General features: G+C 45.4%; 1 protein-coding gene across 1 annotated transcript in view; it reads right to left on the bottom strand.

Annotated features, from left to right (window-relative positions):
* Positions 1–16,327, bottom strand: part of SETBP1 (SET binding protein 1) — a 378,300-nt gene extending 361,973 nt beyond the window's left edge. Inside the window, exon 1 of the mRNA XM_022561823.3 lies at positions 15,178–16,327. The gene's annotated coding sequence lies outside the window, so the exon portion shown is untranslated. The remainder of the gene's footprint in view (positions 1–15,177) is intronic.
* Positions 16,328–20,987: the final 4,660 nt, after the last annotated feature.

Genomic DNA, 20,987 nt, shown 5'->3' with positions numbered 1-20,987 from the left:
ACTGTGTGATTATACACTGCACAGCCATAGACCAAAGTGGGTAGTGTGAGCCTACAGAATTATTTGTCTGAGGGCCCAGGGGAATCCTGCTTGGCTCCATGTGCTTCATGACCCAAATAAGTCCCAGGGAGTAAGTACATCCTCTCTCCTCCATGATCTACAAAATGGAAGTATTTTTCCTAGTCTAGAACACATTCACTACCTGCAGCCTTGAGGGGACTCTTACTAATCCTGGAACTTGGTGGAAATGCAAATTCTCAGGCCCCACCTATGGTGGGGCCCAGCACTCTGGCTGGTACCAAGGCCTCCAGGCAGTTCTGATGGGCTTAGGCTTTGCCTATGTGCTTACCCTTACCAACTGACTTGACCAAAGAGCACTACTGCTCTATGTTTAAAGGGAATTCTCCCTTACAGTTTTACTTTTAGTCTCTTAAGAACAGACATCAGTGGCATTTTATTCATCTAAGCAATCCCAATGCCTAGCACAGTAGCCAGTGCATAATGGGCACTCAAGAAATGTTGGTTGACTGAATTAATAAATAAACAAACTAGCTTGGGCTGGGCTTCCCAGCATCATCCACCTCTCCCATCTGCTTTGCTTCCAGGGCACATTCAGGCCATCATCACCCTGACCACTGCTTTCCAAAGTGTCAACATGGTGGAACTGATACAGCTCTTGGCATATATAACAGGAGTCAAAAGATGTGGATTCTGGACCTAGTTCTGCCACTTAGGAGCCCTCATAAGCCCTCTTTCAGCCTTGGTGTCTCATCAATGAAATGAGAAAAAATGTCTTCCTGGTCTTCCTCATTAGGTTATAGTTTTTATCTCTTTTTTTTTTTTTCTAATGGAACTATATGCTTCTTGTAAATTTTTTTTTAATAGCAAATGCACCTCATAAGGTCTTAAAGGCAAACAATGACAAATATAGGAAGAGTTTGCTGCCTCATTCCTGACCTTTCCCAAACTCCCCCCCAAACTCCTCATCCTCAGTCCTACCTCAGCTCCTTACTCTGCAGACCCCATAGGGCTGGACACTTCTTTCATCTTTACATGTAGAAGACACTGAGCTGCCTATACAATCCTCAGGTCAGAACCTTTTCCCTTAAAACTCTGTAGAATGTCTTCTAGCATTTGCAGTAACAGAAGAGAAAATGGAAGCCAGCCTGGTTTTGTTTCCTTTGTCGGTAACTTGTTTCATGCTTTTCTAATTGCAGATTTTTTTTTCACTGTAATAGAATTTTATTAATGACAAAATGAGTAGTGTGGATGTCACTTCTTTTATTTTTCCTGGAATATAGTGTGTCTTTTGGATCTGTAGTGCAGGTTATTTCTAGTTCAGAACCGTTCCCTTCAATTATTCCTTTAGTTATTTCTTCTATTCAGTGGTTCTGGCTTCTAATTTTTTCCTGTAACCTCAGTTTAGAATTCTCATCTCTGTTCTCCATTTCCCTCATTCTCTCTCTCACTGTTTTTTGCATTGTGGGAGAGCATTCCTTAATCTAAGGTCCATAACACCAATTTAATTCTGTCTTCCATCCTCCCTTTGCCTTTATTGACTTCACTGTGGATGTTTGATTTTGCAATTGCACATTTTGTATCCCTGGAATCTAACCTTATTCATCCTTCTTTCTGTTAATTCTGATGCTTTTTCATCTCAGCATTCTCTCTCCTTGTTACTTTATGTTCCTTTTCCACCGGGGGTCATGCCTCTTCCTGTCGCAGATGTCTGGCAGCTATCTAAAATTCTTATTTTGCTATTGTAGTAAATAATATCACAATACTGTTCTCTTTTCCTTGTTCTGAGTGTTTCTCGCCTAAGGGCTTGTGTTTGATTAGTTCTCTTCACTCACGCTCTGAGGAAAAAGCCATGCAGGGCAGTCTTGTCTACAGAGAAAGCACTAGACTGCTACCTTCCATCCATCCATCCATCCTGAAGTCAGTCAAGTCCTTCTCTCAGAGCTATCGCTATTATCAGTGATCTGGTCACCTCAGTTCCTAGTGAATAGTAACAGTGGTATGTTGGGGCTCGTGAGAGCCCACCCATGTGAGTCTCATCCCAGGTCCACTTTCTGTGGTGCCAACTTGATGGCTTGAAAATTGGCTATGGTAGGAGTGTTTACACCACAAGAATCAGCAAACTTAAATCAGGGCTTAGAAAAAATCAAGAGAACAGGGTGTTAAGCATTTACACAACCGATAGCAGACATCTACCTACTACTCTTTTGTGTGAGTCAGATTCTTTGCAACTCTGAGCAGCTGAAATCCACAATGTGCACTGTCACATAGGCTCTTTATGTCTACCTCAGAACTTTCCTTGAGGAAACATCTCTGCACAGAAGTCAACGACTCCTCCCAAACCTCCCTCCTCCAGTCTTGCCCATTTGTTCTCTGAAAGCTGTAGACTTTGAGAATATGTATAAAGATGTTAGGGAGAAGACAGTCTTTAGTTGTTTTATCAAAGTTGTCTGTGCAGTAGATCTGATGACTGCCTGTTTTTCTTACTGACAGAAATTTGAGTTTCTGATCTTAGGGGGACAAACTGTGTAAAAGGATGGAGTGTAAGCCTACCTGACAACAGATAGCAAAGCAGCTGCATCTTCAACTTAGGCTCATTGGCTACGGTTATAAGAAATCCCTTCTCAGATTCTGGCAAGAGACTGACCATCTGTCTGATTTTGGCTTTGGGGTGGTTGAGCGTTCACCTCCCTATATGTCTTCTGAGGTATTTAGGTGGGGAGTCAGAAGTGGCCTTTTCATCTTGGGGGACTTTATATGTGTCTGGGATCCTCTTCTGCTCCCTCAAGTTAACACCTCTTCATTACTCAGGCCCAGGTCAAAGGGTACTTCCTGAGCTTCACAAACCACATCAGGACTCCCTGTTTTGTGCCATTAGAGCATAGAGCTTTTCTTTCCTAGCACTTACTATATTTTATAATTAATACTTGTGCCACTCTTGGTTTCAACTCTGCCTGCCCCACTAAATGGGAAGCCCTTGAGGGTACATGCTGTGTTTGTTTAGCTAACCATGGAACCCCCAGGGCCCGGCAGAGCTCCTGATCCATGGATCCAAATTATTCACTGTGTGAATGCTGAATGAGAGGCTGTGTCAAAGACCTGCCAGGTGCCATTTGACTCAGATGCCCATGACTCTGAATGTTGTGTCTCTAAAGTCCACATGCTGCAGAAGCATACAGAGTAAAAGCTCCATAAACACGGATAAAGTGATCAAGCAACCCAACCCTTACCAGCTCTCAATCAGCGAGGGCAAAGGCAGCTCTGCCATAGCTCTCTGACCCTGCAAACACACCAGTGGTCTCCAGCAGAGAATGAAGAGCAGACTCAGTGGCTTTTTTATATTACATACCTGTGTGGTACATTCCTGATCACAGTTCACCTCCTCCAAGCAGCGTTCTCTGAGTCCTACACCCACCACATTCCCCAGCAGCATCTCTTGAGTGGCAGCTGCCCCAAATCCCACTGATTTGCTTAACTTCATATAATTCCCTAATTCTTCTGGCTGGCTCATCCTTTCTTCTTTCTCTACCTGGTTACCTCTAAGTCATCCTTCAAGAATTGGGTCAAGTTGCACTTCCTTCATGAAGACTGGCTGGGCCTTCCTTTTCTCCTCCTTTCCCCTTGTGTGTACACATGTATACACACACTTATACACACTCCTCACACTCACAGGCGGTCTTGCTCTCACTTCCCTGGGCATTCTGCTATCAAAGCATTTGGCAAACTGTATTGCAGTGTTAACAGCTGGGTTTTAAGTGGGTCTCTGCCACAGTTCTGAAGACAGTGGACATAGTAAGTGTCCAACAGCAAGTGTCCAAGCCACGTTTCCCCTTGAAAGGAGGAACGGAAGTAGCACTGATTTAATGTCGCAGGTTTAGATTACTTAACCTCTTTTTTCCGTTTAGTAGTAGTGTTCTTGGAAATTACATTTAAACCGTTCAAGTTTCATTTGGAAATTGGGTAATAATCCTACCTCAAGGGCTGTTTTGAGAAGTAACTGAAGATTAAATAAGATATTTATGAAAGATCATGTTGGGATCACCTTAGTGGGCATTCAAAACTTTTGGTAAATTTCATTTACTCCTGTAGTCTGTGTCACCCACACTGGCTTTTGGCTAAATGTTGCCTTTTCTTTGCAGATCCCAAGTAAAGCCCGAGAGTTGGGCATTGGAGACCAACCTCCTCCACCTCCCTTTACAACGGGAAGCACAAACAAGTAGTTTAATTTGTACCTACTAACGTGAGTGTTTTGATGTTGTTTGACTATCGCTTTCTTCTTCTACCCAGTTTGTCTTGTGGAGGAAATAAGACTTAGTTCAGCCATGAATTCCAGACTCAATTCCCTGCTCTGCCATTCGGAGCTGGGTGAACTTAGGCAAGTTCTTTTTTCTCCCTGGGTCTCCCCATCCTCATTTGTAGAACACGGGAGGTGATGAGGTGAACTCTGTGGCCCTCCAGCTCTGACCTTCTCAGGTGCTGAGCCCTCTCTCCTCAACTTGATGACCAGAAGCCCTTCAAAGACAGAGCTGGTACCTTACACCTCTGCATAGGTTTTACTGGTTCTGCAGGTCTGCTTGGCTGAACCTAACATAAAACTAAGAATCAGTCCCTGTGCTCAGGGATCTCCATGACAGGGAGAGAAGCAGAATCAAATTCCTGAGGCCTGAGGGCGAGAGCACACTGTTAACCAACAGTTCCAATTCTAGCAGCAAAAACAGTGCCTCCTCTGGGAACCAATAACACAACACAACAGCACGAGCCCTGGGTCTTCGACCCCAGGGAGAGGTCTCCACAGCACTGGCTAGGCCAATCCTCAAATTTACAGGTGGAGCTCTGGTTTTGGCATATTACCTGTTGCCTGCATTTTTCCACTCAGTCAAGAAAAGCACACACTTGTACTGCAAGAGGGGGTTAAATACAACAAATGGCCTCTACAGCCATTATCAATTTAATCCAAACAACAGCCCTGTGATGCAGAAGACCCATCCTCATTTTAAAGATGTGGAAATGTAAATGTCCAGGAAGGCAAATAATTTGTTCAAGGGCACACGCTACCTGTGCCAGAGCCACAGTCAAATTCAGGCTTATATGATATTCCAAAGTCTGTGCTTTGACTTTTAGATCCTGATGTCTCTAAAACACAAAGTGATGCCAGCTTTTGGCCAAGCGCTCCTATAGCTGCTTCTATAGATAGGAGCTCTAAAACCAGTTTGCCATCTGACTTGCCACATCACCTAAACTCTCTGGGCATCAGTTTTCTCATCGGCCTCCTGATCTCTTCACAGACTCTTCCAAGGAAAAAAGTACATAATATATGCAGAGTAGCACCTAAATAGGTTAAATATGTAGGGTTGGCCTGTAAGAAATAACTGTGATCATAATACTTCTTGTCCAAGTATATTAAAGAAGATCCACATGGTAAAGAAAATGATCCTAACTTTGAAGAGGGAAATAGTATACAATAAGTGCTTTAAGTTTATTCTTTGATTTAACCCTGAGATGTACCCATTTTACAGATAAGAAAACTGAAATTAAGGTATTTGTTGAAATCACAGAGGTAGTTCTGTCTGACTCCAACTGTCATTTGCTTTCCATTGAACCATAATGCCACCAGTCTTTAAATATCCAGCATTAGTAGTCACTTAAACTCTGATCCTCCACCGTACCACGTGTAAACTGGGATGAAAATGGTAGACTTATCTGAGGGCAATGCAGCTAAACTGAATAATCAAACAGATAATAAATTCCCTAGTCATTCTTTCAAGGCCCTTTAATTTTTACCCCACTACCTGTTCAGTCTTAATTCAAATTCCTTGACTTCTCAACTGTCCGATTCAGCAACCGCTTTGCTTATTGTCATCTGAATGTAAAGTGTAATCTGACACTTTCATGTTTGTGCTTCTGCCACAAAGGAGATGCTAGGCATACCAGAGAGTAAACAAATACTGGCTCCATTTCCTGTCCTTTGTGATATTTCTCCTTCAGCTTTCGTGCATGGTCATTTAAATATTGCATTGTTACTTGAAACTTCAATCTCCAATTATGCTTTAAACTCCTGGAAATGAGTACCTGTATCACAGAGCTTTGTTTCCCAGAGTGGCTGATCCCCATTCTGAATGTTTATATGTAGTTTTATTTTTGTCCTAAAGGTGCCTCTTTTGGACTCCAGACGGAAGAGTTGGTGGCTGACAGGACTAGTAGTGGGAAGGACAGTCAGATGTCAGGATTCTCTCCTGTATGGCATGCGTGGAAGTGTTCCTCACACCTACCCTCCTCACATTCTGAAAACTCCAGTCATGGCTCCCATCTCAGCTCAGGGGAGATGTAGCCTTGGCCTATTCCTCACGGGACCCCATCCTGTCTGTTTTGCTGACTGACACTCCCCAGAGCCCTACATGACTGTCCTCTGTCGCTGCTCCTCCATTGGTTTTCATGAGTTCTCATGGAGTCTTCCATCAGATTGAGAACAGAGACAACCTCCTCTCTATCTCTTGAGGTCCCCACAGCACCATCAGAGTCTATCATACTCATGTTTAAATGTGAATGAGCAAACCAAGTTTGCTGAATCAGAAGGTTGAAAAGTTGAGGAGTTTGAATGAAAACTCTGGACAGCTAAGACTGGGCCCAACTTAACCCTGAATTTTGTCCTTCGCACTGCTGTCAGGAAACCTCAGACCAGCAAGATGCCTGCTATGGGTGACCTGTGCCTCAATATCAGCCAGCTGGACCTTCCACATCAAGGCCTCCCTGCTCCTACCAGATGCAATACATGTTCATGATTAGCATTCGTTTCCTTGTGGCAATTCCAAATTCACATTCAAACTCTGTCCCATCTCTGCTACTGTACCCACCAAGAATGTCCCCTTGTTTCAGTTCCACCATCAACCCCAAAACCACCTCCTCCTTGAAGCCTTCTCTGACTGCACTTTATGCCTGATCAACCAAATAGCATAATTCCACGTAGATCATGCTCCCACTTTGGCTTCAGACGGATGCTTTCCTTTTGAGCTAAGCCTGTCTCTCCAGATATACTGTCCATTCTCCAAGGGCAAAAGCCATGTCTCATACCAGACCTTTCTCACCCAACAGTGCCAAGAACAATGGAACAAACTGCAATGCTGAGACCTTAATAAACATATGTGGATCCAAAAACCAACTGTAATCAAGCTCTGGAGTACAAAATAATGAACAGAGAGAAGGCCCACAGGGCTTTCACATCAAATCATCCTTTTTAGTCACCATTATGAATCAATACTTTAAAAAAAAAAATCAAAGCTCTCATTGCTCAAATAACAATAGGTCACAGACATACCACCCAACAACTGCAAGGGACTTGCCACCCAGATTTCATTATTTTGCTACAAGCACAACAACTGTGCCCCAATTGCCTCTAATGAGAGTTCTCAGGCCACTGCATTGAATTCATCAAATTCAGCATCTCCAGCAACTACATCTTTCCAGGCCCAAGTTCAAACCCCAAGCAGTTTCTTTCCACTGACAGAACTCTCAATCTTTGGCAGATAAAAGGAATAAAGAAGAAATTGCTTTTTACGGAGTTAGGCTAATTGAGTTCCTTGCCTTTTTTTGTTTTTCTATTCCAAGTCCTAGAGTAAAACTAATTGCAGCATCTCAGTAGCTTGTAGAGCCTTGCTCTTCCTAAATACTCAAGCAGTGTGCTCCTAGGTGACTCAGAATGCCCTCTGAACTCAGGTCAAAACCCAGCTTTCCTGATTCCACCCCAACCCTAATCTCAGAGGCCTCTGGCTTTGGACAAACTGCGGGTCACTCGCTTTCATCTCAAAATGCATACAAACCAACTCACTAATTGTTATTGAACACAGGCCATGAAAGGGCAGACTCTGCTGTGGGGACTGAGCAGACATCCCGGGAGCAGAGGCACAGCCCTAGCCTTCATGCCCAACAGAATCTACACAAGAAAACAATGCCTAGCCACCGAGGTCCATGAGGTCCGAAAGTAACCATGGCAGAGATTCCAAATGCCTACTGGGCACAGGAAGCAGTAGCAAAGCCCAGATAGGGAATATAGTCTAGATATTCCAGAAGCCGTCTTTGTCTGCTTCATTCCCGTTGTCTCAACTCAGTCATTTCACCAAAGGGGGCCAGTTTTCAAAAGATGTAGAGGATCAATCCTTTTCTTCCTTCCACATTATTCACTACAGTACTTCTTCACACTTAGCTCACCATCCCCTCCTCTCCTTTCCGTGTCCCCAAGTCTGGCTCTTTGGTGCTCACTAGGGAGTTTCTCCTGGTCCCAGTTCCCCTTCTGAAGGTAACTCTCATCCACAGCAAACACTTAGCAAAGTTCACTGATCCTCAGTGGGGGTGGTGTGAACAGTTGTTGGGGTGCCAGGAGTTCTGAGCTTTAAGAAACCTTTAAAATTCCCAGGACACTTCTACCTATAGAGTCACAGAATTTCAGAAGGGGCCCTCCCTCCACATCAATCCAAACTCTTTCTCTTTACCATGGCTCAAGCTAAGGAGCAGAAAGGCAGTGCAGCTTGTCCTGTACCACGTGCTGACGGGGAGCCAGCCCAGCCTGCATCCTGCCTCTCAGAAGCCTGTCCCTGGAACTTTCCCCTCTGAGTGCATTTCTCTGCTCAGCCTTCTTTTCCACTGCAGCCAGGCGCACTCAGTCACCGAGGAGTGGGAAGCACTTGGACTTAAGTAACAAAGAAGATTGCATGGTTAAGTGCCAAAATGAGTGTGGTGGACAAAAAAATGCAATTGGAATTTTCAGAGAAAGTCAAGAGCTATGTGTGCGAGAGGGGCGAGGAGGCTCTAGTAGGTACTTAATAAATATTTTGATGATTGAATGAATGAGTGAATCAGTGACTGATAGGATGTAACATGCAGTAAAACATTAACTCTTAGGCTTTGAGGGAGAAACTGAGAGTGGGCGATTGCCCCTGAAAGATAGCCAAAAGTATAAAAAGCCGTTGACTTAAGTACTTATTATTCACTTTGTCTAAGAGGTCCTCGTTGTGTTGCTTCACCGTGCAGAGCTTTAGTGTATCTTAAACAACATTCACTTTTAATATTCTATCTCTGCATAAATTCTGTGATTCATTCATGCAACAGAAATCATTCATAAGTAGGGCTTTGTGGGGCAAACTTGGCCCCATCCTTCAAGGACTCACAGCCTGGAGAGGTGAGTGACAACGAAGAACAAAGCAGCACGTGCCAGATGCCCGGCAAGTACTTTAGTCCTGAAGGGCTCTGGAGAAGGCAGTGAAGAGCTAAGAGCTGGTCAGGTGTCCGAAGAGGTAGACACTTTGGCTAAAAGGGACCAATAGGGACACCTTCCAGAGAGGAGTCGTTGATACAGAAGGAGCAGAGGTGTGGAGGTGGACAAGTGTACATAGTGCCCAGGGTCAGCAAGGAAATCAGTCTGATGGGAGCAGAGGCCTCTGCGTGCTGCATAAAATGGGGTTCACCCAAGAGTGCTGCAAGGTGCCTGGTACAGGCTGCTGGACAGGGCGAGCCAGGAATTGTGGGAAAGAGAAAGAGGAGCAATACAGAAGAGTCAGACAGCAAATGGACAGTGAAGAACTTCCCTGATTCGAGAGAACTTGCTGGGTTTGTCAGGACAGATGCAATCTTGCTCTCAGTTCTGTTCTTTAGAGAGGGTACAAACTCTGTCTTGAATATCATTTCTCAGCCACTGTGGCTCCCTGATGAAAACTCTCCCCCTCGCACTCGCCACCCATTACCTCTCCTCTCTGTGTGTCTCCATGTCTTTTTCTTTCTCCTTCTCATTCTTAACTCAAAGAGCATTTCCTGAGCACCAATACATCCTTGAGTCAAAACTGCATACTATCTGAGACTCTGAGTCTCAGGTGTGTATGCAAAGTAGGCATCCAACAATTCAACTGATTTAAAAATACATATACTGTACACACTTTTTTCCCCTTTGGTCAACTCAGGAGCACAAAACAACTATTCCCTGACTGTCTTAGAACAAAAGGGGCCTCTACAGGCATTTCTGGTCAAGCCAAGAGGTTATTAACCTCCAAGCGATGGTGACAATAATCCCAGACATCAGTTTCCAGGAGGCAGTGTGGAAATCCTCTCGGAGTTCAATTACTGAAATTAGCTGGTATTATTTAATCTGCAGAACCCCTATGTAGTAGGCAGGGTAAGCATATTTTATCCCTATTTTACTGATTAGTTTACTGAGGCTCAAAGAGGTTAAATAACTTTCCAGGGACATTTAGCTGGGAAATAGTAGGGACAGGATCCAAAGCAGATCTTGTCACTTCAGGTGTGATGCTCTTCACACTTTAACAGAGCCATCTGGTCCCATGTGGGCCACCAACTTGTGTCATTTCAGCAAGTCAGCACATCAATGGCCTCATCTTCTGAAAGGGGATAAAATGCTTAGTAAGCCTCCCTCCTTAGAAAATCAAGGGGGCAGATGTGGTATAAAGATGTTTTTGAAAAGAAAAAAGTGCCATGCATATAAAAAGGAGTATGTTTTGATAGGAAAAGATAAGTTGGGTCAAAGAAACATTTTTCCAAGCTGGCAAAGTTCTGAAACTCTTATCTGCTTTCCATTCATCCCCTCTCCCTTCCCAGCACTTGGAAAGGTAGAAGCCTCTGCCTGCCTGGGGGTTAGCTCAGCTGGCTTTGCCTGTAATTATTTCTCATGGATCTGCAGATCACAATCCATCATTAGCTCCTGGGGAGGGGTAGCTGCTTCCTCCCAAGAGATCCTGTGGACTTCAGGGCTGCTCACATTCTCCATTTGACCCTGGCATTATTTGCTCTGAACTGGATAGGAAGTCAACTGCAGGTTTCCACACCAAAGGCCATTAAAAAAATAATGTTTCCTCAACCTTAGATGGTACTCTCTAAGGGGGTAAAAAACCAACTCTGAAAGGGAAGCTGTTCTGACCCGACTCTGAAAATTCCAGATGTGAAATGTAAGGGCCACTAAGTTGGACTCAGTTATCTAAGGTCACCAGTTTCCCCCAAAACTTCATATTGCCCCAATCTGGTATGTCTAAGGAGGCATGAGAATCTAGTAGTAGGCTAAGTGAAAATGGAAATAAATACTTAAAGCCAAACAAGAATGTAAGTTGGCATCTTTCCCCTGCATTTATGAAGTAGTACACTCTGCGGGCAACTTGGTGTTTACTTTTCTGCACTTAACAAGCCTTTGGCTGCCCAAAGTGTCTGCAACTTCATGGAGAGTTTGTGAAACACCAGGGTTTCCTTTAGAAACAACCCTAAATGAAGCTCACACCTATGGCAATAGGTCTGATGGCTGTACTCCTTATTCAATCCTGACCCAAAACATTTTGGGAAGCTCGCCAGGTTTCACAATATACCATAGGATAGCAATGGAATTGGACTGTTTTGCTCACTTCTTCACAGGAACCCAAGGACCAAGCATAGTGATGTGTGGCCAGGACTCTATGAGCCTCCTTTCCTCAGGGCAGTGCTGCCACCCCTCCAGGACAAGGGCAGCCTCTTGTCTCCACCTCCACCCCCAAATAGACCTCTCCCACACAGTGGGTCTCTAAGCAAACTCGGTAACATCTCATTTTTTAAGGCACTGCAACTTCTTACAATGTTAATGTGTTAATAATAATTTACCCCATTCTTCTGGCAGGAGCAAAACTGAAGCAACTTGAAATGCCATCAGCAAAAAATTATTTATTTCCCATTCCTGAGCAGTGAAGAAAACAAGGTTTTGTTTGGCCAGGTCCACTCTTGATAGCTATCTGGTTTCAATTAAAACTTCAAGTCTCCAAGGGAAAAACTGGCATTCTGGGCCGCTGAGGCCCAGCCAAGTTTCAGTGTCTCTACAAGATTTCAGAAAGGAAGTTCCATCCAGCCAGCCACCTCTCATCTTCCTCCTTTTGCATATCATATAGAAGCTTCAGAGCAGAGACTAAAGTACAACTAAAAATAATGACCAGGTTGAAAGAACTCTGCCCTCCTAGAGATACATTTTTTGTGCCAGAGAAGTATTGATTCCGCTCCTAATGGAATTGAAAGTCAAGATAACAGCAGAAATGGAATCAAGAATCCAGGGGAAAGTGCCTACCTATTTATTTCTTCCTCAGCAAACTCCTGCCTCTCCCGACTGACCATTTTCAACTAAACTTTCTACAGAGATTCCAAGCACTGTTCTCTCTTTGCCCTCAGCCCTCATTTAGGTCAGGTGATTTACAAACTAGCTTGCCATGAATAATAAATGCACTCACAGGACCAGAAGCCCTCGTGGCACCACCAAAGGGGCTCCTTGGTTCACTCAGGTACACCCCTAGGACTCCCCTGTGTGAACTCCAGAAATGGGCCTGCCAGCAGTGCCTTCCTATGGGATGTTCTGATGTTAACATACGAAAGATTGGATTACACTCCTTCACTTGCCTACCCCATTCGTGAACATATAAGGCAGTTGATATTTTCTCCCAGGCTCTGAGTGGCTGAGTGGCCCCCTTCGGAACCACATCACTGCCTCTCAGCCACTCCTCCTTATGTTCACTACAAGCCATCCCATCCCCCACCTCCAATTTGTTTATTCCAGTGACACATCTATTTTCCCTGCTAAGGTCTGTTTCCCTCCTCTGGCTCCCAATAGCATTCACTCACCACCTCCTCCCCCCAGCCCCGCTCAGGTTACTATAGTGGCTAGCAGCTCCCAGAGCCCAGCTCTAACACCAATTCAACTTCCAAAGACTAAGACTTTTATTTCCTTAATGGGGGAGGGGAGATGGTGCGCAAAACAGCACTTTCTGAGTACCTGGTCTCCTATCTTCTCAGGCTACATATACCCTGGAGTTTGCAAATACTCTGTGTTTAACCATACTCTTCTGATCTGTCCTGAAGCCCTTCTTTGGTAGCAGGCAAAGCAATTAAGTACAGAGGAAAATACTGCATCTTCAGCTTAACTGAAACCTGGGACTTCCAAGTCAGGGCAAAAGATATCACTCCTCCCTCCACTAGTCTTGGGATGGCAGAAACCACAGAAAGCAGGAGAAAGGGGAGGGAGTGACCTGGGATTGTAAACTGGCTACATTTTAAAGTGCTACAAACTTTCTGCTCCCTCACAGGCCCCTGGACAGCTGGCTCCGCCTCCCTATCCCAGCCAGACAGCATCCAACTGGGGTGTGTGAGGATAACTCTCCCAGACCATCCTGGTCTGGCCCCAGTGTTGCAGATGTGGACTGCATAGAACACCCTTCCTCTCCTCTCCGCGTCCTTCTTTCCCAAACGACTCCTGCCCCTCCAAAACACACGAGTGTGTGTGTGCACACATACACACACGTTTTGAGGATAAGGATGGATTAGGAAGGGCACATCTGATTTACCTGTGTAAACTACAGGAGGGTAAAAGATGGGGCAGGACTGCCAGATAGTTTTGGCAATAGCGACTTTATGAAGTTAGTTTTTGCATAAAACTACAGGAAAAGAAGAAAAACAGGATGAAGAGTAAAGGAATGAAAAGGAAGAGAATAACATAATGTAAGAGGAAAATAAGTAATATTAGTATCTCCATAAATACCACAGACTCCAACTAACTTTAGGAAAAAAGATGTGGATAGTGATGAAGGGGACGGGGAAGCTTGGAAGGAAAAGTAGCTGTGGTAGAATTCCAAAATAAACTGCCCTTTCGGAGGAGAGCTTCTGCAGGGATACAGTGGAAACACAAATTGGCCTTTTAGCATTATATGTCAACCATGAGATTATCAGGACAGTTTATTTGAAGCGGAAACGAATCGGAAATCCTTCCCTGAACAGTCCTCCTAGACCAATATACACACCCTCAGAACCCACAGAGACACACATAAAGAATAAATGCAGCATCAAGGGGCAATAAGAACCCGCTCCCCACACTCCCAGCACCTCTAGCCTCATCTCATACTTCCAACTGCACAACTTTCCGATCTCCAAAGAAAATACTTCCAGTTGGATCCTATTTCAGAATTGTAACTGGTGTGGGTTGTGATAGGAGGGGTGTGTGCAGCCTGTAGGGGATGGGGACTGGAAGACAGCATTTCGGTAGTTCCTTATTTTTGTAGAGCCAGCATGCTCTACCGATCAGAAATTGCTATTACCCAACAATGCTTCCATCACAAATACACACCAAAAACAGCATCAGCGTTATCACCATCTTGCTAAAGATCTGCCCACTCCAGTTTACCTGACTTTGTCTCTGTGGAACTTCTACAGTATTTTAGTCAAAGAGATAATCGTTTGAAAGACAAAAACAATAAATCTATACTGAAGTGTTCCCTTTCAAGAGTTATTTCCCACTGGAAACCACCGAACAGGGAAGCCTGTCGTTAATTCCCAAGACCACGGCTCCTCTAGAAACACACACAATGCGTGCTTTCAAAAAAGGCATTCGTCTGCTTTTAAGGGAATTCCTGTCTTTTCAGAGTCCCCAAACCGGAGAGCACGAGAAAGAGACTCAGATCCATTGATTAAGATTTTAAGAAAAAGACTAACACAGAGCCACGACGCAAGCACACACCAACCTTCGCCGGCTGGACCACTTCTTCCCTGTTCTTCTTTCTATTAACGACACGTTAGATTCTGATACATTCCCCCCCACCCCCCCAAAAAAATCTAACTAGATACAATGTAGCTCTCTAGCTCCACTTAACCTGCAAGTTACAAAGAGAGAGAGAAAAAAATATCCTGCCGCCTTCCCACCCCTTTCCCTCCCCCCTCCCCCTCTCTAGTCCACTCCGCCAACGCCAAACCCGCCAGCCCCGGCAGTCAGCGGCCGGACTGAGGGAGGGTGCAAAAGACGTGGGGAGGGAGAAGGCCGGGGTCGGGGGCGGTGGGGGGTGGGGGGATCAGATTAGGCCAAACTCAATAAGGTCCCAGACCTCCAGCCCAACGCCGCCACCAACGAGTCACTTCAAATGAGCCAGCATCTCTGCCCACCGCCGGCGGGCCGTAATCGCGCCCATCCTCGGCAGCCTCGCCGGGACCGGCATCCCGCCCCTTCGGCCCGGTCTCCCCCTTCCCATCGGTGCAAAGTCAAAGCCCCGGCGAGGCAGCTTTAACTTTTTCATGCAGGGAACACACACCGCCCCCGACCCCGAGCGTGCGGCGGCCCGCGGCGTGGCTGGAGGCTGGGCGCCGGGCTCCCGGGCCAAGGTCGCCGCGCGTGCTCACCCACGTCCCGGCGACTCCGGCTCCGCTGGCCCCGGCGCTCGCTCAGATCCCGGCTCCCGTCGCTCGCCCGAGCCCCCGAAGGTGCTGCTGCGGCAACTCCATGGCGATGAGCATCTGTCACACGGCGAGCCGCGGGCTGGCCACCCTCGCTCGGGGGGCGCCGGGGCCCCCGGGCGCCCGGAGGCGGAGGCGAGCGGCGGGCGCCCCGGCCGGCCCCGCGCTTCCCGCCCGGCGCTGCCGCCTGCGCCGCGCCACCGATTTACGGAGAGAGATATCAAGGGGGAAAATGGCGTCTCCGGAGCCCGAGGAGTCCTGGAGTAATCACATTCACACACACACGCCCGCACGCACACACTCGCACACCGCGCGCCTGGCTAATTTTAGCAGGAGCCCCCCCACCCCCCAAATTATATATATCCCAGTCTCTCCAATCAATGCTATTTTTTTTTTCTTTTCTTCAAAGGATGGATTGGAGCCTTAAAAAATGTTGCCGGGTTCGGGCTCGCAGGAGGCGGCGCGCGGAGGGCGAGGGCGCTTTTGCTGAGCTGTGCAGTTCGGTCCGCGGCGCCCGGCGGCCCAGCCCGCCAGCCTGTCCGCCCGCGGTCGCTAGTGCTGCCGCCGCCGCCGCCGCCGCCGCTCCATGGCCGCGCCCGACCCGCGCCCCCGCCGCGTCCCCTCGCCACCCGCCCGCGTCCCCGGCGAGCGCTGGAGTGGGGTCGGGCCCGAGTGGCTGCCTCCCGCGCCCTCTCCCGAGTCCCGGAGTCCTAGTGAAAGGAAGGGGGAGGGCGCGGGCGGGGGAGGGGGAGGATCGGAGCGGCAGCGCGGCGGAGCCGAACGGGGACAGCCACCCCGCGATCTGCCTCGGAGGGGATGCGGGAACCCACACCGCTCGAACAGCCGATCGGGGGCCGCTTCCCCGACTTGAGCCGGGGGAGGCACAGCCAGTAACAGGCGAGCGACCTCTCCCTTCACCCTCCTGCAATGAATTTCTGTGAATTTCGATCAATTGGAGGGAGTGGGGCTTGTGCCCGGGGAGAAGGAAAACACTTCGTGGAGGCGGACCGGGGACCCCTCGCCGCCCTCGCGCCCCTCCCGCTCCCCTACGCCCTCGAGGCCCAGTGGCTCTGCGCGCCGGAGTCCGCCGCGGAGACTGGGCTGCCGCGGGGACCGCCGCGGGCTCGGCACCGGCTCCCGGGCTCAACACTGCCACTATCTGACACAACAGGAGCAGTGTTGGGGGAACTGCGCGCCGAGGCGCGAGATGTGATAGGCTCTGAAACTGGGTGCATTTTTTTAACCTGGTAATTACATTTCAGGGGGTTATATTTTTGTTAAGCGACATGTATGCATTCAGATGCTTATGTGCATTTTCTCGTTATTCACCAAAATTCGACAGTTGATGAGGGGAAAGACACTGAGAGATGACGTTGGCATGCAATTCTCTATTAAGGATGGTGAAAAGAATAAGGTGGAATGTCTTCAGTTCATACAAAATATAGTGGTATTTTAATCTCTTTGACTATTTGTATTGGGGCTGCAAAAGTGGACCTATTCAGGCCACTCAGTTGCAACCCCAGGCAACTGAGGAATGTAACCCCTCAGGGGTGTTTCTACATTATAGGACAGATAGGGATTCAGGAAGGTTTGCAAGTGGTTTTGCTTAAAGACCTTGTGTAGAGTTTACTCAAAACTCGGATTGTGAGAGAACTCCTGCTTACCACGTTTTATATTGAGAGTTCTGGGACTTTGGATTGAGGAATGATTTGGTAGTGATTGGGAATGACCCCCACCAACCACATCAGCCACTGAAGACCTGGGTCGCTTGCTCGTGTGAATTGTCACAGAGCTTCTTCACTCTCATCACTCTTTTCACAGACCCCGTAACTCCCATCCTGGTCCATGTCCCTGGATCAGGTTCAGTCTGATTCTGAAAAGATCACTGCCCTCTGACCAAAGTGCCCTTACTGTCTTCTTTTTTTCAAATAAATGTTCTGATTGGCCAAAAACGTTTCCTCTGTTACTCATCACTGCAAGACCTCTGTTAGAGCAATGTTTCAATAGGTCTTCTCTTACCCCTATACTGGAGTACTGTTTTTATTAGTGGAAAGGTAATGCTTAATTAGAAAAGAAAATCAGCAGGACATATGAACTGATAATAGAAATAAAGATCTAGACACAAAATTTGATGTCAAAAACAAAGATTCTGTGCAATCAGATGACCTTTGCCTGATTCCTTCTGTACCTAGATTTCTGAAATCCTATACCAAAGCCCACAGAGGACTAAGATAGCATGTGGGTTTTTGCCTACACTTTCCAAATGGAGAAACTGAGCTCCAGAAATCAGAAGGGTGTGCCCATGAGCATATGGCTGGCTGGTGTCATCTGAGCCAGAACTAAAGCTTGTTGCCCAAGTCCTTTCCCTTCTTAACCTTAGCATATTTACAGGGTCTTCCATCCTGTGTTGTGTTTCTTTGAAGAGCAGCTCAGAGAGCACATGGCATATTAAAAATTCACTATAATAGATGGTAAGTCTACAGCATTATGGTGCAGTAAAAGTTTATCTGAGAGATCACTTAGTCAAACCCCATCATCTTAAAATTGAGGAAACAGAGACAGAGATGCAGTGGACTGCTCCAAGTCATTAAATTAAGGCAAAGCCATAAACAGACTCTATGTCCTGTGACTTCTCAGTCAATGTTCCTTCCATACATGTAGCCCATTTTTTGATCATGAGGGTGAGAGGAGGGGAAGGAAAGGGGGGGTCTTCTCACTCTTTGTTTTATATAGCTATATATAAAGCACACATACATATGCACATATATATATATGTGTATATCTACATATACTAATATGCATTACATATACTGTATTTTGGATATATTTTAAATTTTAAGCATATAATAACATTAATAATATAATTTTTGTATATAATAATAAGGGATTCCTGAAAAAACTAAAGCCACACCCCTGAACAATATGTTTATTGATGGAATGGGGACCTGTATTCAAATCCTAGCTAAATATCACAGGAATTCTTTTTTTTTTTTTTTTCGGTACGCGGGCCTCTCACTGCTGTGACCTCTCCCGTTGCGGAGCACAGGCTCCGGACGCGCAGGCTCAGCAGCCGTGGCTCCCGGGCCTAGCCGCTCCGCGGCATGTGGGATCTTCTCAGACCGGGGCACAAACCCGTGTCCCCTGCATCGGCAGGCGAACTCTCAACCACTGCGCCACCAGGGAAGCTCCACAGGAATTCTTATCTTCTTTCCCTGGTAGGCCACTTTTTGGTTATCTGAGAACCAGATCCTAAAACACAGAAAGTCCTAACTGGTAAAGAAGTTGGTCTGAAAATTAGTGCCATGCAATTTTAAGATACCTATTCCCAATGCCCCAGGATCCTTGAGAAAATAAAGGGGCAATATGAGCAGCTGACAGGAATACACACAACACACATCTCTTAGTCCTACAGTCTCCAATGTCAGCATCTTGCAGTCACTCAGCAAATAATTATGTAGCATGAATTATACCAGACAAGATGGTAGCAACTAGAGATTCAAACTCAGAATTCACAACCCAGTGGTAGAGACTGACATGCAAACTTCTAACTACATCTAATATATGGAAATATCAGAAAGGAGATGTTTACAAAGTACACAGAGCACAGATGCAGAAATAGTAGAAGGGTGAAGTCATAAACCATATCTTCTTGAGAACTGCTGCACATTTATTATGGGTTGGGTTGGCCAAAAATTTCCTTCTATTTTAAGGTAAAAATAAGAGACACACTTTTCATTTTCACCAAGAACTTTATTGAACAACGTATTCGCCATTTTGTTCCACTACCTTCTGCCATTTTTCAGGCAACTTCATAATTCCATCTTCCCAAATCTTTTTATCTTTTTGAGCAAAGAACTCTTCCAGGTGCCTTTTACAATCTTCCAGGAAATTGAAATTTTTCCATTAAGAGAATTTTGTAAAGATCAAAATAAATAGAAATCTGAAGGTACAATGTCTGGTGAATACGGCAGATGAGTCAGAACTTCCCAACCAAGTTGTAACAGTTTTTGCCTGGTCATCAAAGAAACATGCAATCTTGCATTATCCTGATGGAAGATTATGTGTTTTCTGTTGACTAATTCTGGACGCCTTTCATCCAGTGATGCTTTCAGTTGGTCTAACTGGGAGCAGTACTTGTTGGAATTAATTGTTTGGTTTTCTGGAAGGAGCTCATAATAGAGGACTCCCTTCCAATCCAATCATATACACAACATCACTTTCTTTGAATGAAGACTGGCCTGTGGTGTGGTTGGTGGTGGTTCATTTCACTTGCCCCACAATCTCTTCCGTTCCACATTATTGTACAGTAACCACTTTTCATCGCCCATCACAATTTGTTTTAAAAATGGAATGTTTTCATTATGCTTAAGTAGAGATTCATATGTGGAAATACGGTCAAGAAGGTTTTTTTCGCTTAACTAATGTGGAACCCAAACATCAAAGCGATTAACATAACCAAGCTGGAGCAAATGATTTTCAACGCTTGATTTGGATATTTTGAGTATGTCGGCTATCTGCTGTGTGATATAACATTGACTGTTCTCAATTAATGTCTCAATTTGATTGCTATCAACTTCAACTCATCTACCTGACTGTGGAGCATCATCCAGCGAGAAATCTCCAACACGAAACTTTGCAAACCACTTTTGACATGTTTGATCAGTCACAGCACTTTCTCCATACACTGCACAAATCTTTTTTGTGTGTTTCAGTTGCGTTTTTACCTTTCTTGAAATAATAAAGCATAATATGCTGAAAATGTTGATTTTTTCTTCCATCTTCAATATTAAAATGGCTACACAAAAATTCACCAATTTTGGGTAGTTTTTATTAAATGCATGCTGATATGACAGTTGTCACAATACAATCTAACAAAACTGTTTCGAACGAAGTTCATGACAACTAAGTGCTACTAGAGCCATCTTATGGAAAAACCCAAACAAACTTTTTGGCCAACCCAATATCTATTTAACATACATATTTCTTTTTCCACTTTTTTACACATATACCTTTTTTTCCCCTATAACCTGTTTTTCCAACCAAAGGTAAAAGTTTTGAGGACAGGGCTGTTCCTTGCACACGCAATGTCAATAAATATAGGCAAGAATAAATGTCCCCCGATATCACCAAATAACTGACTTGCTGCCAGCTGGGCTGTTGCTCTGTGCTTTAGGCATCCCTGTGAGTAACTGGTAAAATGACCATAATAGTACCCCCTCACTCCAGGCTCCACACGAGAGATACTGCAAGGAGCTGCAAGTTAATCATGTCCCTACATGGCTTGAGAGCTAGATAAAAGGCATATATATAAGCAATGTGTAGTTCAAAGTACAAAGGTTGGTCATGTCATTTTCACATCTCTAAAACTAAAGGTAGAAAGAAATGAGTCAAACACATCCATTATTCCTTTGTAAGAAGTTGAGATCAAATTGTATAATCAAATCCTCAGAGCCAGTCATCTTCCCTTCTTCAGTTCAAATACTGTATTGATTCTCACCTTTTTAGAAAATGAAGTAGTATTATCTAATGTAGTGCTTCTCAACACTTATTGTGAATCAGAATTACCTGAGGGAATTACTGATGCTTGAGACCCATATTGATTTAATTGGTCTTAATAATAATAAATGCCCTGGGTGCTTCTAATATGCAACCAGCATTGATAATCACTGACCCAATAGAAAGGGCATGCCCCATAATGTGATCAGGATACTTCGAAAGCTCCTATCCTCTTAGGTTAGGTAGCATTAAAGAAGTTG

The sequence above is a fragment of the Delphinapterus leucas genome, chromosome 14, assembly GCF_059928025.1.
Source record: "Delphinapterus leucas isolate spDelLeu-1000000601 "Yukka" chromosome 14, BTC_Dleu_Yukka2, whole genome shotgun sequence".
NCBI lineage: Eukaryota > Metazoa > Chordata > Mammalia > Artiodactyla > Monodontidae > Delphinapterus > Delphinapterus leucas.
Note: the sequence above shows the minus strand (reverse complement) of the source record. Positions and strands in the feature narration are given on the sequence as shown.